Raw genomic sequence first — 17,478 nt, forward strand, 5'->3', positions numbered from 1 at the left:
AGCATCCTTTCTTGATCAAAACTCTTCAGAGTATAGGGATAGAGGGTACATACCTCAATATCATAAAAGCCATCTATGAAAAACCTACAGCGAATATCATTCTCAATGGGGAAAAACTGAGAGCTTTCCCCCTAAGGTCAGGAACGCGGCAGGGATGTCCACTATCACCACTGCTATTCAACATAGTATTGGAAGTCCTAGCCACAGCAGTCAGACAACAAAAAGAAATCAAAGGCATCCAAATTGGCAAAGAAGAAGTCAAACTCTCACTCTTTGCAGATGATATGATACTTTATGTGGAAAACCCAAAAGACTCCACCCCAAAACTGCTAGAACTCATACAGGAATTCAGTAAAGTGGCAGGATATAAAATCAATACACAGAAGTCAGTGGCATTCCTATACACCAACAACAAGACAGAAGAAAGAAATTAAGGAGTCGATCCCATTTACAATTGCACCCAAAACCATAAGATACCTAGGAATAAATCTAACCAAAGAGACAAAGGATCTGTACTCAGAAAACTATAAAATACTCATGAAAGAAATTGAGGAAGACACAAAGAAATGGAAAAACGTTCCATGCTCATGGATTGAAAGAACAAATATTGTGAAGATGTCAATGCTACCTAGAGCAATCTACACGTTCAGTGCAATCCCCATCAAAATACCATCCACTTTTTTCAAAGAAATGGAACAAATAATCCTAAAATTTGTATGGAACCAGAAAAGACCCCGCATAGCCAGAGGAATGTTGAAAAAGAAAAGCAAAGCCGGCGGCATCACAATTCCGGACTTCCAGCTCTATTACAAAGCTGTCATCATCAAGACAGCATGGTACTGGCACAAAAACAGACACATAGATCAATGGAACAGAATAGAGAGCCCAGAAATGGACCCTCAACTCTATGGTCAACTCATCTTTGACAAAGCAGGAAAGAATGTCCAATGGAACAAAGACAGTCTCTTCAACAAATGGTGTTGGGAAAATTGGATAGCCACATGCAGAAGAATGAAACTGGACCATTTCCTTACACCACACACAAAAATAGACTCCAAATGGTTGAAAGACCTCAATGTGAGACAGGGGTCCATCAAAATCCTAAAGGAGAACACAGGCAGCAACCTCTTTGACCTCAGCTGCAGCAATTTCTTCCTAGAAACATCGCCAAAGGCAAGGGAAGCAAGGGCAAAAATGAACTATTGGGACTTCATCAAGATAAAAAGCTTTTGCAAAGCAAAGGAAACAGTCACAAAATCAAAAGACAACCGACAGAATGGGAGAAGATATTTGCAAATGACATATCAGATAAAGGGCTAGTATCCAAAATCTATAAAGAACTCATCTAACTCAACACCCAAAGAACAAAGAATCCAATCAAGAAATGGGCAGAATATATGAACAGACATTTTTCCAAAGAAGACATCCAAATGGCCAACAGACACATGAAAAAGTGCTCAATATCGCTCGGCATCAGGGAAATCCTAATCAAAACCTCAATGAGATACCACCTCACACCAGTCAGAATGGCTAAAATTAACAAGTCAGGAAACGACAGATGTTGGCGGGGATGCGGAGAAAGGGGAACCCTCCCACACTGTTGGTCGGAATGCAAGCTGGTGCAGCCACTCTGGAAAACTGTATGGAGGTTCCTCAAAAAGTTGAAAATAGAGCTACCATATGATCCAGCAATTGCACTCCTGGGTATTTACCCCAAAGATACAAAAGTAGGGATCCGAAGGGGTACGTGCACCCCGATGTTTATAGCAGCAATGTCCACAATAGCCAAACTGTGGAAAGAGCCAAGATGTCCATCGACAGATAAATGGATAAAGAAGCTGTGGTATATATATACAATGGAATATTATGCAGCCATCAAAAGGAATGAGATCTTGCCATTTGCAACGACGTGGATGGAACTGGAGGGTATTATGTTGAGTGAAATAAGTCAAACAGAGAAAGACATGTATCATATGATCTCACTGATAAGAGGAATTCTTAATTGCAGGAAACAAACTGAGGGTTGCTGGAGTGGGGGGTGGCGTGGGAGGGATGGGGTGACTGGGTGATAGACACTGGGGAGGGTATGTGCTCTGGTAAGCGCTGTGAATTGTGCAAGACTGTTGAATCTCAGATCTGTACCTCTGAAACAAATAATGCAATATATGTTAAGAAAAAAAAAGAAGAAGAAGAAGAAGGTAGCGGGAGGGGAAGAATGAAGCGGGGGAAATTGGAGGGGTAGACGAACCATGAGAGACGATGGACTCTGAAAAACAAACTGAGGGCTCTAGAGGGGACTGGGGTGGGAGGATGGGTTAGCCTGGTGGTGGGTTTTGAGGAGGGCACATTCTGCATGGAGCACTGGGTGTTATGCACAAACGATGAATCATGGAACACTTCATCTAAAACTAATGATGTAATGTATGGGGATTAACATAAGAATAAAAAAAATAAATAAAATAATGGGTAACTATATAATTTATAAGTGATAATTTATAAAATTATAGGGAGTAAATTTTGAGTATGCAGGCATGCCAGGCACTTTACCAAAAGTTTTATATGGATTATTTCATTTAATCCTCGTATTTGTGTGCTAACTATATCTATTATGATTATCACGACCATTTTACAGATGATGTAGCTGAGGCTGAGATATATTTGCTCAATGTCGCATGACTAGTAACTGTTGAAGTGATATTCCCAACTGAGATACTCTTGATCTAGAGCATGTAATGCTCCAAACTGTTGGGAACGCACGATTTGTTTTATTTAAACAGTGAGCTCCGATGTGCAATTCATATGGACTTAAGATTTATCTGACTACTTCACACCAATACGAAGAGGAAGAAAAAATATATTGAATTGTTTGAAGTCACAGAGCCAGTGTTAGTTATATTTGCAGTCTTACTTCAAAGTGCATCCTTGCCCTTAATCACTACACTATAAAATTATTTGTCATTGATGATCCTAATAGGGAGCATTCTGTTAATAGTGTAGCCCAGATATACTCAGATCTATTCATTCACATCACCCCCTGCCCAACCCCCAAATACTAAATTGTGTAGTAATCTGACCTATTTGCATTTAATAGCATAATCTTTAAATTGCTGGGATAACATTTTTTATTTTAGTTTTAGATTTTTTGAACCTTAATTTTTCTCTTTTGCAAATTCCAAGGATTTACCATGGCTATGTCACAAAAATAACTACACCAAAAATTCAAACTTAATAAATACCAATACATATTAATGTACACTAATACATATATATTAACTTATATTAATGTATTTAGATTAATCCTTTCAAATTAACTAATCTACCCTGCCATATGTTTCGTGACATCTGTCTCTGAGACACCATTATTTCCCGCCATGTTTTTTTCCTTGGCTACTTCTTTAACGTATCTCCTATTATCTTTTTTCATTTACTCCTTTACTCTCCTTATTCATTCATTTTAGCGATTTTGTTCTGCTCATATTTTTTGTCTGCCAATTTACAAATTATTTCCATTTCCCTTATCTGGACCATATATTATCTCCCTTTTGCTCTGTGCTGGCTGCGTCAGTGTCTAAACCTCAGAAGGTTAGGTACTTAGACTCTGCCAAAAGAATGAATTATTCATGGCTCCTGCCAATCTCATTCAAAAATTTTCTCTTGAGTATATAACGTAACATAATTTACCCAATATCACATAGATTAAAAGGATTAGGATTAGGATTTAAACTATATTCTGACTATAAGACCTGCACATGAATGCATGAGATTCAAAGCTAATTCATATGAGGTTATAGCCACAAATACCCATACATGTCAATGGCTGAGAGAAAGAGGGTACAGACCTTGTCTTCTGTTGTGGGTTCTTGCCAGTATTTAGTTAAAATGTTATCTATGTCAGAATATATTTTAGAAATTGAGTATTTCATTTATCCTCTGACATGCAGTTACCAAGTAAACCTTTGGGGTTTTTTTGTTTGTTTGTTTGTTTTATATCTAATGAAAGAAACACACATAGGTTATACCCATTATGATTACACCTGAGTTTTATTTTATACTCTTGAATTTTTAAAAAAGATATGCAGTTGACCCTTGAACAGCACAGGAGTTAGGGGTGCCAACTGTCTGCACAGTTGAAAATCCATGTATAACTTTTGACATCCCAAAAACTTACTTAGAGTCCAATGTTAACCAGAAGCCTTCCTGATAACATAAACAGTCAATTGACACAAATTTCCTATGTTATATATATATTATATATTGTATTCTTAAAGCTAGAGAAATGTTATTTAAAAAAATTATAAGGAAGAGAAAATACATTTATAGTACTTTACTATAATGAAAAAAGATCCATGTGTAAGTGGACCCACACATTTCAAACCTGTGTTGTTCAAGGGTCAACTATGTGTGTATATGTATGTGCTTATATCTATTTCCTCAAGATAAAATCTTGTCATGATAACATCTTATTTTAAGAATTCTATCTTATCATGATATAAACCTCTAAAAACATTGTTATTTTTACAAATAATATTAAGAAATTTTATAGGTGCTTAAAAATATTCTGGGGACGCCTGGGTGGCTCAGTCGGTTAAGCGTCTGCCTTCGGCTCAGGTCATGATCCCAGGGTCCTGGGATCGAGTCCCGCATCGGGCTCCCTGCTCCGCGGGGAGCCTGCTTCTCCCTCTCCCTCTGTCTCTGTCTCTCTCTCTGTCTCTCATGAATAAATAAATAAAATCTTTAAAAAAAATATATTCTGATTTGGCATAAACATCATTTTTAAGAGGGAAGCCTTCTAGTGGTATCCAAATAGAACTCAATCGATAAATGCAGATATTTGACACTGCCACTTCTAATATTTGTCTGATACATATATTTTTAATTCTTAATTCTGAGCGTCAACATCAAGTCTATTGTTAAATTTGCTTTCTCCTTATAGTCTCTCCTTATAGTTTGAAGGAACTAAATCATTTTTTAAAAGTTACAATCAGAAAATGGGCCAGGAGTTTAGAAGGGAAATATTCTCTATATTTAATGCCCAAATTACTTTAGCATAGATGGGACACAATAAAAGGGGAAGATACTATTGTGTATAGGGAATATGATGCTACTAATTTCAAGACTTACACTTGGCCTTTCAGATTTCCTAATTATTGATACTTTTGGCTTATGTGATAGAAATTGGATGTTTACATAGAAAAAATTATATAACCTACACTATTTAAATTTAAACTAATTAAATTTAAATAAAAATAAAAATTCAGTCACTCAGTAACACTAGTCACATTTCAAATGTTCAACAGTCACAAGTGATTAGTAGCTACTGATTGTGCAGACACAAAATATTTCAAATATCACACAAGTTCAATTGGATAAGTCTAAGAAGAACACGAAAAAACCTTTTGGTTTTTACTATTTAGTCACAGACTTATCTTAGAATGAACATTAAAACACGGGCTTCATCTCTTTGCCTCCTAGTGTACTTACAATTTTATTTTGCTCTTCTGTTTGGACTTCTGCATGCTTTTGTACAAAACTACCATTTAGTTGAATGTATATAAGCATCATGGTAGATAAATGGAAACTGATGTGAGTGAATCTGAACCATTGTTAACTCACAATGTTTTAGATCATTTGCTTTCTAAGCCAGATAAGGTTTTTATTTGCTTTTTCTCTCACATTTGGTACAAAAATTATTTTCAGGAACAGCTCAGTCAAAGCATTATAGCTGAACACCACCCCCCCACCAAAACAAAAAAATGAAAAACAAAACAAAAAACAACTTTGACCAAAATCTGAAGAGGCTGCATTTTCAGGCTTCCTTTCAAGTATGAAAATTGTCTGGAAAGCATTTTTTAGTTATAAAAAAAGTAGCTTACCATTAATTTTTATAGTCAATAAATATTTTATTTTTTAATAAATCAACTTTATTATTATTTATAGAACAGAGTATGTCTGAGTTGAAGAGAAAATCCTTAAGAAACCCATATAGAGATACTAGTCATGTTTCCATGTATTAAATGGACAACCCTAGATCCATGAGTTAACTGTAACACTTTCTGGGACTTATATCACCTTTGCAATAAAGTCTAAATTCCTCAGGGCTCCTCAATCTATCCAGTAAGTGTCTGCAATCTTCTTTGTCCAACCTTTCTACCACTGCACCTGCATAGCCCTATGGATCTACTCACTATCCATTCTCTACTATATTTTCTCTTCTAAACACACTTTTTTTTCCACCTTGACAATTGTCTAGGTCCTATCTAAATTTTGTTTATGCTTTTCTAGTCCACTTGTGCCAGAGTGATATTTTCCTCTTTATAATTATTATAGCACATAACTGATTTTTAAATATCATCCAGTTCCTTCTATCATAAGCTATAATTATTTGTTTTATTTGTTCTAAGTCCTTTTTTAACCAGCTCAAGATCAGAAATATTGTCTAAAAATGTTTATGAATTATATTTGACAGCAATGGTTTACTAGCCACAATGTACTTTTCAGACACGTTTTCAAAATTTATGTGATTTTTCTAAATAATTGCTATTTCCCTAGAAAATAGTAGGCACTTGTTATCTGTTGCTTACTGTTTGATACGCTTACTTGTCTTTTTTTCTCTACCTTTTGCTTTGTTTTGGTTAATAGGACTATTACTATTTTTTTTTAAGATTTTATTTACTTATTTGACAGAGAGAGAGAGAGAGAGAGTACCAGCAGGGGGAGCAGCAGGCAGAGGGAGAGGGAGAAGCAGGCTCCCCGCTGAGCAGGGAGCCTGATGCAGGGCTCGATCCCAGGACGCTGGGATCATGACCTGAGCCAAAGGCAGACGCTTAACTGACTGAACCACCCAGGCACCCCAGGACTAATATTATTGAAGTAGGAAGCCTACTCTGGATTTCTTTTAAGTTTTCCATATTTTTAGATATATGATAAGCTAAAGAAAAAAGACATTATTTTAAAGATTCAATTTGTAATGTATATGCTAAAATCTCACAAACCAGGAGACATCCAATGTGCACAAGAATATAAGAGATAGTTGTGATTTTTAATGCTAACGTAGCATTAATTATATTTCTACTTTTCCTAGGTACACTTGAAGGTTGTGCGGATATAAGCCACTAGCCACATGCAGCTATTTGCTTTTACATTCATTAGAATTAAATAAAATTTAAAAATTAGTTCCCCAATCACACTAGATACCTTTCAAATTCTCAGTAATTACCTGTGTCTACTGACTACCACACTGCACAGCACAGAATGAACATTTCAATCATCACAGAAGTTTCTATTGGACAGCATGCTCGAGGAATGTGTTCTGCAATTCAAGGTAGTTTCCTCTATAAGGTCAGTCTTCTTAGAAACTGAAAAGTAGCAATCTGGCTTTCAAGTTGAATTTAGAAACGTATTCTCTGCACTTGATAGCACTATAAATATTATGATAGGAGAGCTGTTTGAGGTTATTAAGCAAAATTATCTGTAAGCTACTCTTGGGTATCAAAAGGTATAATACAAGCATATAAGCTCCAACAAATGTATTGATTTCTATTCTTTATCTACTTAATGAAAAAATTTCCTTCAGTTAAAGCTCTTTTGACAAGTAATAGTAGATAAATTTAACCAGTTTAAGTAAAAGGGGAACATTTTTTTAAGGGGAGCATTTTAATAATTCAGGGAGGTTTTACAGAATTCAGGGATGGTAATTAATGGCTGTTGAACTCCAGAGGAACAAGATCCACGTATTTGGAACCAAAGCTGTGGTTATGTTCTCAGCCTTTCCTTCAGTCTGTAGTGACACTGCTCTCTGCTCTGTTCTTCTTCATGCATCTGCTGCCTTATTTCTGGAACCTTGCAGAGCAGTATTCTGTGCTTCTCCACTCACAAGATCTCAACAACCAGCCCACAAAGGCTGCTATGCTTTCCTTCCCCCACATCTTTTCTCACTCCGTTTATATATGTGTGTGTGTGACTGAGGTACTATAGACTTAACGTATTTTGTCTTTTCTTCATAACAACTTTATTGTGTGCGTTTTCTTCATAGTACACACATTAGGAGACATAATATTTAATAGAGCCAAAATATTTAGTTACAGTGAAGTATAATTCATTTATAATTTATTTGGTAATTCCCTGATTGGGCAATGTTTTTATTAATAAACAGTGTGTTTATTCCAAATTTGCTCTTATAAATAATGTATAGCTCTGACTACATACTTACAACCCTGTCCTCTAGCTATTTGGTGATGGGCGGTTTCTACCATTATAGCCTATATACAGTGAGTTCAAGGGTTGTATGACTTGGTCATCTGTAGATATACAATGATTGGTGGTGAACTTGAATATTTTTTAACCTTAATTTTAAGTTCATGACTAAAAAACCTGATTAAAAAGACAGTAATTACTTTAGAGATCAGTTTAAACTATAGGTATTTGACCTAATAGAATATTGTGACAATAAGGGAAAAGATGAAGTTATTATAATTTTATTACCTGATAAACATTATTTTTTTTTTTGCAATTCATGCCTAGGGATTTTTCATTTCACTGATACTAAAGTATTAATTGTATTCAGAAAATACATATAACCTTTCATTTGGAGTTTTTGATATTATAAATTTGTTTAGTAAATATAGGATTTGATCAATACTGTCTGTGTGTTCTAGGAATGGAGATAGAGATTCCGAATTACAGACAATGGTCAGCCAAACAAAGGACTTGCACTCCAATACTTAAACTGTTTTCAGTAAAGAAATTCATAAACATTTACCTAAAGAAATGTTACTAAAATAGCAAAAACTTATGTCTTATATATAATAAAGATGAATTGACTTTATGTTATGATTACTGAGATGTTGGAAGAAATCAACTGTATTATGATGGGAAAATATTAAAAAATAGAAATTACTACAAAAAATTACTTAAAAATACTAAAAAACATAATTACTAAAAGATTGACATTGATTTGACAGATTATATAAGATGCTATATAAAATAAAATGATGTCATTCCATATATTTATTTTTATCTTTCAGAATTTTAAGATTATAAGTTATCATTGGGGGTAGCTTAAATCCTTAGAGATGTGAATTTACTTACCTAAATTCCTATATCTGCCTTGAATGTATCAGTTCATTTTCAGCCACACTCAATTTCTCCTACATGCTTTATATACTGATTGACCCTAGACTGAGGACCTGTTTTCAGCAAGAGAAGCTCATCCATAGCATAAATTCATCTCAAAGTACTACCTCTTCAACAAATGGAATTCAGTGACAAATAACTTCTGTGAATATAACTGTCAAAGTAAACCAAGATCAGCCTTTTGGCCTCTATCCTAGGATGACATGTTTGAAGAATAATGCATGGTCAATATTAATTTTACTGTGTATGTGTGTGTGTGTGGTATGTAGTTTGAAGGAAACAGAAGTTTTGTGCTATGCTGAGATCCAAAAAATGGAGAGAATATTAGAAGCTGTTTGGTGGACAGAAGGGAGGAAAAAAAAAAGAATCCCAGAATTAGGTGGCTGAAGACTTTGGAGAGATAACTATAGTATCTAATGGGAAAATCCAAGTTTTACTGTGTAGATTTGAATATAGCCTTCTCCATCATTATCTACATTGCATGCCAATGATTTTAGAGATGGATTATTTTCTAATATAATGATTCATGGTAATAGGAGCCACCCAACAATCCCAGTTACCTTACTCTTAAATGGACAAAACATATCTGGTCAAAGCTAAGGTGAGTAACATGGACATCAAAGCATGTGAAACCAAAAATTTCATTTTGTGAACAAGTAAAGGAAGGTGGTCCTGAGAGGCGACAATTGACCATACAGAGAAAGGAAGAGGCCAAAAGACAGTTGAATCTCTAGAAAGAGAAATATAGTTAACTTTAAAAAAAAAATTCCATTTCCAGATCCTAGTCTCATGAAGCTTACCTCATTTTCTATCTCTACTGAGATCATCCTACTGAATCTTCACTATAAGTCCTTCTTGTATGAGCTAGCTAGAGTGCCTTTGTGATTTTTTCCAACTTAAGAGACTTGACAAAAGCAACAGTTTTTCATTGGTGGAAGACCTGAGAAAAGAACTTCTGTTTTCATACTTCAATTCTGGGCTCTCACTCTGTTAAGATGCTCTTGGCTAGGTATGTTTTCCTCTGTAACCCAAAACAAAGGGTGTTGTATGACTGGTTCCCACCTTTGAAATGTTTCAGAATCAGACAGTATCATAAGCTTTGTAAAAATACATTCATGAAGACACTATCAAAAAAAGCCCCATATAAGTTTGATTCCTGATACAATTTCATTGCCTGAAATATAGATAATATTCTAGATAAAAATTATCTCACTCAAACCAACATGCTATTGCTAGGCTACTAAAAAATCAGCTTTGTTCACATCTTTTCAGAGTACTGCACCAGAAAATAAAATGTGATTCTTATTTGAAAAGTATTTTATGTTGCTTTAATAATGAATATTGCTGATGACTTATTTTTTTTTGAATTTTATTTATTTTTTATTTTTTTTAAGACTTTATTTATTTGCGAGAGAGAGAATGAGAGACAGAGAGCACGAGAGGGAGGAGGGTCAGAGGGAGAAGCAGACTCCCCGCCAAGCAGGGAGCCCGATGCGGGACTCGATCCCGGGACTCCAGGATCATGACCTGAGCCGAAGGCAGTTGCTTAACCAACTGAGCCACCCAGGCGCCCTTTTTTTGAATTTTAAAGTACATCTGTTTAATTATATTATAACCATTAATGCAACATCTGCCTCAATAATTTCATTTTGATAATAAAAAATGATGGTATAATGACGGTTTAAAGCTGGTTCAATCGCAATTTTAGAGGCTTACTTATCAAGAGTGAAAATAGAAGACTATTAAAAAATAGCTAAAAAGGTAACATGTGTCATAGTGCTTAATGTTTCTGTAACTGTTGGTAAGGCTTACAACTAAATTTGATGCAGAATTCTTAATGGCACTGAAATAGTTTTCTCAGCCACATGGTATATACCGGTACTATGAGTCTGGAAGAGACTGGCTATGGGTACCACTCCTTGTCTTCAGTTGTGACTGCGCAATATCAGCAAGTGCACTTTGTATCTTTTCCAGAAGCATGTCCCCTCGATAAACAACATCCTCCAGACATGTAGCAGCTTCGTGGTTTTCTTCTTCCAGCTTATACAAGCTAGCAGCCTGTAAGGCAGCTGTAGATTCTTCACTGGGTAATGAATCTATCAAAACATCAATGTCTTTTGCTGTTCATGCAATCAGTGCTGCAAAAATCTGGGCATATTCTTCTGTAGGATTAGCGGGCTGATCTTTGTTAATTGCTGTCTGAATATTACTAAAAGAAGCAGGAGGACCACACTGCTGCAACACTCCAATGGCATTACAAAACTGATCTGCAAGCGAGTTCACCGCGTCCTGCAGCTGTGTGAGCCGGTCCGCCATGTTCCTCCTGCAAGCTCATGACCTCTTATTTTAAAACAGAGTAGTCCTTAAGCAGGAAACATATTATTAATATGAAGAAACAAAAAGGAAAGAGTATTGACTTGTGAACACAGATCATCATTGGTTACCTTTGGTTGTAGTGCTATGATCTCCTGAACCATTTCCTCCCAGGTACACATGCATTGGGAACATGTGGATGGTCTATAGAGTGTTTGAGAAAAAGAATATTTACAAGAATATATACCATGTAAGTCATGAGTACTTTAGAGAAAAGAACTATTCCTCATACCAATATTACAAAAGAAAAAAAAATTAAAGTCAAGAAAATAATAGAGCAAACTCCCCCCAAAATGAGTTAGAATAGCAAATATTTGTATTTTGTCACTGTATCTTCAATCATTTCATAAAGAAATGGAACAAAATTGATAAGGTTGAGTTTTCCCTTTTACTTTCCTTCCCAGTACCCATAATTCTCTCCTTCTAAAGAAAAAAATATCATTATCAGAGATTTTGTTGTGTATCCTTCATGTCTACAGTTTTATTTTTTAACTCAACAGTTCTCAAATGTTTTATTCCCACTACCCCTTTACTCATTTAAGATTATTAAGGAGCCCAGAAGTTTTGCCTTATGTTAGTTATTTCTAGTCATCATATTAGAAATTAAAATTGAGAAAGTTTATTTATTAATGGATCTTAAATAAATTAATAAACCCATGACTTGTTACCATAAGTAGCATTGTCATGAAAAATAAATTTTCCCAAAGAAGAAAATAGTGCTGGAGTGCCTGGGTGACTCAGTCATTAAGCATCTGCCTTCAGCTCAGGTCATGATCCCGGGGTCCTGGGATCGAGCCCCACATTGGGCTCCCTGCTCAGCGGGGAGTCTGCTTCTCCCTCTCCCTCTGCTGCTCCCCCTGCTTGTGCTCTCTTTCTCTCTATCATTCTCTCTGTGTCAAATAAATAAAATCTTTAAAAAACAAAATTTTTAAAAAAGAAGAAAATAGTGCTGAGTAATTTTTTAAACATTTTTGAGAACATTTTTAATGTCTGCTAAATAGAGGAAAGCAGGATCCATATTTATTTCTGCATTAAATCTACTGTGACATGAGGTCTTATCTGAAATACCTTACAAGAAAACCTGGTCTGGCACAGAAACATAGATGGGAAAGGAAGGATTCTTAGACCTCTGAAAAAGATCTTGACAGCTTGAGGAGTTCTTAGACTGCACTTTGAGAACCACTTATTTAATTATATATGTATTTATAAATAATATGTAATATTTCTTTGCATAAATTTAAATTTACTTAAGAGGCACTGTGCTGTATAAACCCTTATGCAAGTTTTTTGAGGTCTATCAGGTTAACACATAACTGTTTCATTTATCTTATCTGCTTTATAATAATTCAAACATTATGGTATTGTTAGAAGTATAGATATAAGGATCAATAATCAGAACAGAGAGCCCAGAAAGAGATCTAAGTTTATGCGGGAACTTGGTTTATGATGAGGGAATGATGATAGCTCACCTCGTTAGCATTTATAATAATCAACACCCAGGGGCTTAATATCTGCATCAGTTAATTGTTAGAAAAGAATGGCAACTGTAGACCTGTAGAAGAAACAAATCTAAGGTGGATCAGGGACTGAAGAGAAGAATGAAGTCAAGAGGGCAAGAAGTTTCTTGCCAGATCAGCACCTCTTCTGTCATTGATCAGGGACACTAGCTGACAGAGAGCTTCCCAGGCACTGACTACTCTTACCTAAAGTGTAACTTCTTCAATGTCTTTTTATTTCCAGCACATTCTTTGGGGAGACTGCTTGTGGGTTAATGTGAAGTAGACCAAAAATAAAAAAGAGAGACATGCTATGACAGCTGTGAAACTAGCACATTGCTTAACTCAACAGGAAACTACTTCCCAACAGAAATTTTCATCTGCCATTCTAATTCACTTATTTTGGATGTTTCTGAATTATTACTCTGTTTTGACACATAAGGCAACTCTTCCAAACCTCTATTGTGTCCTTGCTCTTAGCAAACAGTATTTTCTAAGAAATTATTCTTGTTAATCACCTAATCATAAGAATCAAAGTTTTAATGTTCCATTAACTATGTGATCACTCAGGCAAAATAAATTCCTTGTCATATCTGTCAGGTCATTGCCACCTTTTCAGTGAGCAGACCAGCATGCAAGGAACTAGCATACATTTCCACAGGCAACTGTTACTAGAAAAACAAACAAAACAAAAAAAAAGATGTGCCCCTTGATTTATGACATTTAACAAGACAATCTCTAACAAAAGATGTGATGATGATAAAAAAATACACTACCTTGGTGCAATACTAATCTACTTGTCACCTTTTCACTTTGATCCACATTTTTTAAATCCCAGTGGATTTCAAACAGCTTCATTAAGCCCTATGCTCTTCCCAAAAGTGACATAGGGGTGAAGTGGTATCAAAGGCCAAACTGTAGATCTACCACTCTCGCCTCAATCAGAACTATCCCAGGCTTAACTGGAATAATAATTTATTTTAATAAACTAACAATTTACACATGGGCTTCTGGGTAAGTTTACATGAAAAGAAAGGTTCTTTTGGTTTAGAAATTACTAACAAATGAAAACATTGGTCAAGCAAAAGTATGGGAATTGCTCTACATATGAATTTCTACCCATGTGAATTTCTTCCTATAAGACAGATATGAATGACAGATACTAATGCTGGCAAGCAAGGCTTGTGACTAAAATTAATGGATTCAAGTTGGTAAAAATGTATATTCTCCACAATTTTTATAAATACATTGTACTATTTTAGAAGCAGCAGTCCTGATAAAAATAACATGCTACCAACAGGGATCTCTTGCCCTAAGCTGATGTTGCTAAGGGAAAATTCTCATGGATCATTCTTATTTTTCCTTTTCATCAAAAGTGTAAATAAATATTACTATTTAAAGTCAATGTATAGGGCGCCTGGGTGGCTCAGTTGGTTAAGCGACTGCCTTCGGCTCAGGTCATGATCCTGGAGTCCAGGGCTGGAGTCCCATATCGGGCTCCCTGCTCAGCGGGGGGTCTGCTTCTCCCTCTGACCCTCTTCCCTCTCGTGCTCTCTGTCTCTCATTCTCTCTCTCTCAAATAAATAAATAAAATCTTTAAAAATAAATAAATAAATAAAGTCAATGTATAAACTACCATTTACTTTTTTTTTTTTAAAGATTTTATTTATTTATTTGAGAGAGAGAGAGCACATGAGAGGGGGGAGGGTCAGAGGGAGAAGCAGACTCCCTGCCGAGCAGGGAGCCCGATGCGGGACTCGATCCCGGGACTCCAGGACCATGACCTGAGCCGAAGGCAGTTGCTCAACCAACTGAGCCACCCAGGCGCCCCTTACCATTTACTTTTAATTGCCCAAAGAAAATTGGCCAGTGTAGAGATCATCTGTGAGGTGGGATTCATACTGGCTTTGATGATAATTATATTTGATCAAAAATTATATTTTTGAGATGGGTTTTGAGCAATCATTGGAATACATTTAAGAAACCTTGTTAAGCTAATAAGATTGATTCATATAACTGAAAAGTCCAGGAGTATTTAGGCTTAGATTGGATCCGGAGTTGGAGTTTTTTCCTTCCACAATCCATATCTTTGCCTTCCGTGTTTGCTGAATTTTTTTTTTTAATTTTTTTTTTTAAAGATTTTATTTATTTATTTGAGACAGAGAGAATGAGAGGGAGGAAGGTCAGAGGGAGAAGCAGACTCCCTGCCGAGCAGGGAGCCCGATGCGGGGCTCGATCCCAGGACCCCAGGATCATGACCTGAGCCGAAGGCAGTCGCTTAACCAACTGAGCCACCCAGGCGCCCCCGTGTTTGCTGAATTCTTAATCAGGTGTTCGTGTGGTGGCAAAATGGCCCATAGTAGCTTTAGGCTTACAAAGTACTTAGTGCTGACATCATGCCAATCACTAAGAAAAGGACTGTAATTCAGTCTGCTTAGTGTACCTGTCAGTCCTAGATCAATCATAGATCTCAGAGGTATTCAATAATCTGTGGAACGAGCCTTGGTCATTTATGGTAATACAGGGGAAGCAATATAATTCACATTTTTATCTGGAGGCAAGAGTGCAGCGTCCCAAAGGAAGAAAAGGGTTCTGTCTTCAGAAAAGGGGGGAAAGACTGCTACATACACAGAAGTGAGAGATATACCCAACAGCTCAATAAAATTTCTACAAAGCCTAACAGTGATAACATATCATTAACTTCTCATATATTAAGATTTTATAAAAATTATGTTTATCATCTTTTAGTCATACTTCTTCAATCCTGCCGTAATATATTTCTACATTTTTTTCTTTTTCATAACAATATTGTGTGTGTTCCAAACAGTAAGAAGGTGAAAATAAAAGAGATGAAAGTCAAGCATATTGAATGTGTGTATTTGCCCCTTTCATTCATTCACTGGTGAGACAGACAAGTGAATAAACTAACACATTAATTACAATGTGTACAATAAATTAACACATTAATTACAATGTGTAAAAAGTACTATGAAAAATCAATAGGGAAAATAATACAGGAATGTATCCTGTCCTGTGTTTAGGGAAGAGTACTGAGGGAAAACCTCTCTGGAACATAAAGAATGACAATAGGATGCCATATAGTCAAGACATCAGGTTAAGATTAGTGTTTCCCTACTTAATCACATCATGTTGCTCATAGAAAACATTATGCGCTCACTGAGGTAAACTCAGAGGAGAGCCAACCGCCAGAGGCAGGCCTGGAGGCTGCAGAGATGGAAGGTTCCCTTGATCACATGCAGGTCTGAAGAATCACATCAATTGACAAGCTTAGGTGTGGATATCTCATTGAAATGTTTGAGCAGAAAATCGGGGGATGACTTGGACTCAAAAGAAAGTTGCTAACCCAAGATGCAAAATTCTTTATAAGAAAGAGGATAGGATTCAAAATACTGGCCAATTTTATTATAAAAGGGAAAGGGACAGATGAAGTCATAGACTTAGGGGTAGAAGAATTAAGTAGTTTATAGGTCCCCAGGGAGTTCTAGCATCTCAGGAATCTGCAGGATAATAATGACCACCTCTGTGATCTATCAGAAGAGCTTAAAAATTGTATAGATTTCTACTGGGCTCTGCAGAGCTAAAATATTTAATAAACATACAGCATCTTTTTTTATAACATCTTTTTTTGCAGTCACATTTCCTTTATCACTGCCAATGGGTTTTTCAAGGGAATTATAAATACAAATACTATTTGTCAGCTGTGATTACCTAGTTCAAAGTGGTCCTATGTTTTAGTGTTTGAATAACAATAATTTTAGAAAATCAGTCATAGTTAACAGGGCTCACCAAATACAAGTCACTAAGTTACACTTTATCATAATAAATTGGGTGTACCAATTAAATATTCTATTTAAAGGACACTGAGTACCCTTCATATGTAAATGGGTTGCTGATAACCAATGATGAAAAATTTCAATAGTCCCCTTAACCTCTAAAATTTTATTAAATAAATTTTCATTTTCTGTAGACAAGAAAATATTTCAGGATCTTATGATTTCCCAGTACTTCCATTGTGAATTTAAATCACCCTTATATTATATACATGAAGTTCTACTTAACTGAACATCTTGGTTAATGAAATTGCAAATAAAGCAGGATTTAATTGAAATGATTGAAATGAAAAGACATTTTTTTAAAAACTAATAAAATAATTTTTATGCCATATATATATATATTCTCTATAATAAGCCTTCCTTACTGCAAGTGGTAGGTAAAGAAATTTCTCACTTTCTTTTGAAAACAATCATGTCTAGACCAGATAGTCTCATTTCATTTAAAAACTGACTATTCATTTAAAATAGTAAGTACACGACCTTTGAGGCACTGTTCTAACCACAGTTGTTTAATGAAAGACAAGTAACTTCTTCTCTAGTGAAAACTGGTAAGGAAAAATGAACAATAAACAGAGAAATAAGATCATTTCAACAGGAATTAGAGGATGAGAGGATATAAAACA

General features: G+C 35.6%; 1 protein-coding gene and 1 pseudogene across 1 annotated transcript in view; both read right to left on the reverse strand.

Annotated features, from left to right (window-relative positions):
• Positions 1-17,478, reverse strand: part of CCSER1 (coiled-coil serine rich protein 1) — a 1,330,597-nt gene that overhangs the window by 336,538 nt on the left and 976,581 nt on the right. The gene's annotated exons all lie outside the window — the stretch shown is intronic.
• Positions 10,968-11,448, reverse strand: LOC110591412 (annotated as a pseudogene).

This window comes from Neomonachus schauinslandi, chromosome 2, assembly GCF_002201575.2.
Source record: "Neomonachus schauinslandi chromosome 2, ASM220157v2, whole genome shotgun sequence".
NCBI classification, from domain to species: domain Eukaryota; kingdom Metazoa; phylum Chordata; class Mammalia; order Carnivora; family Phocidae; genus Neomonachus; species Neomonachus schauinslandi.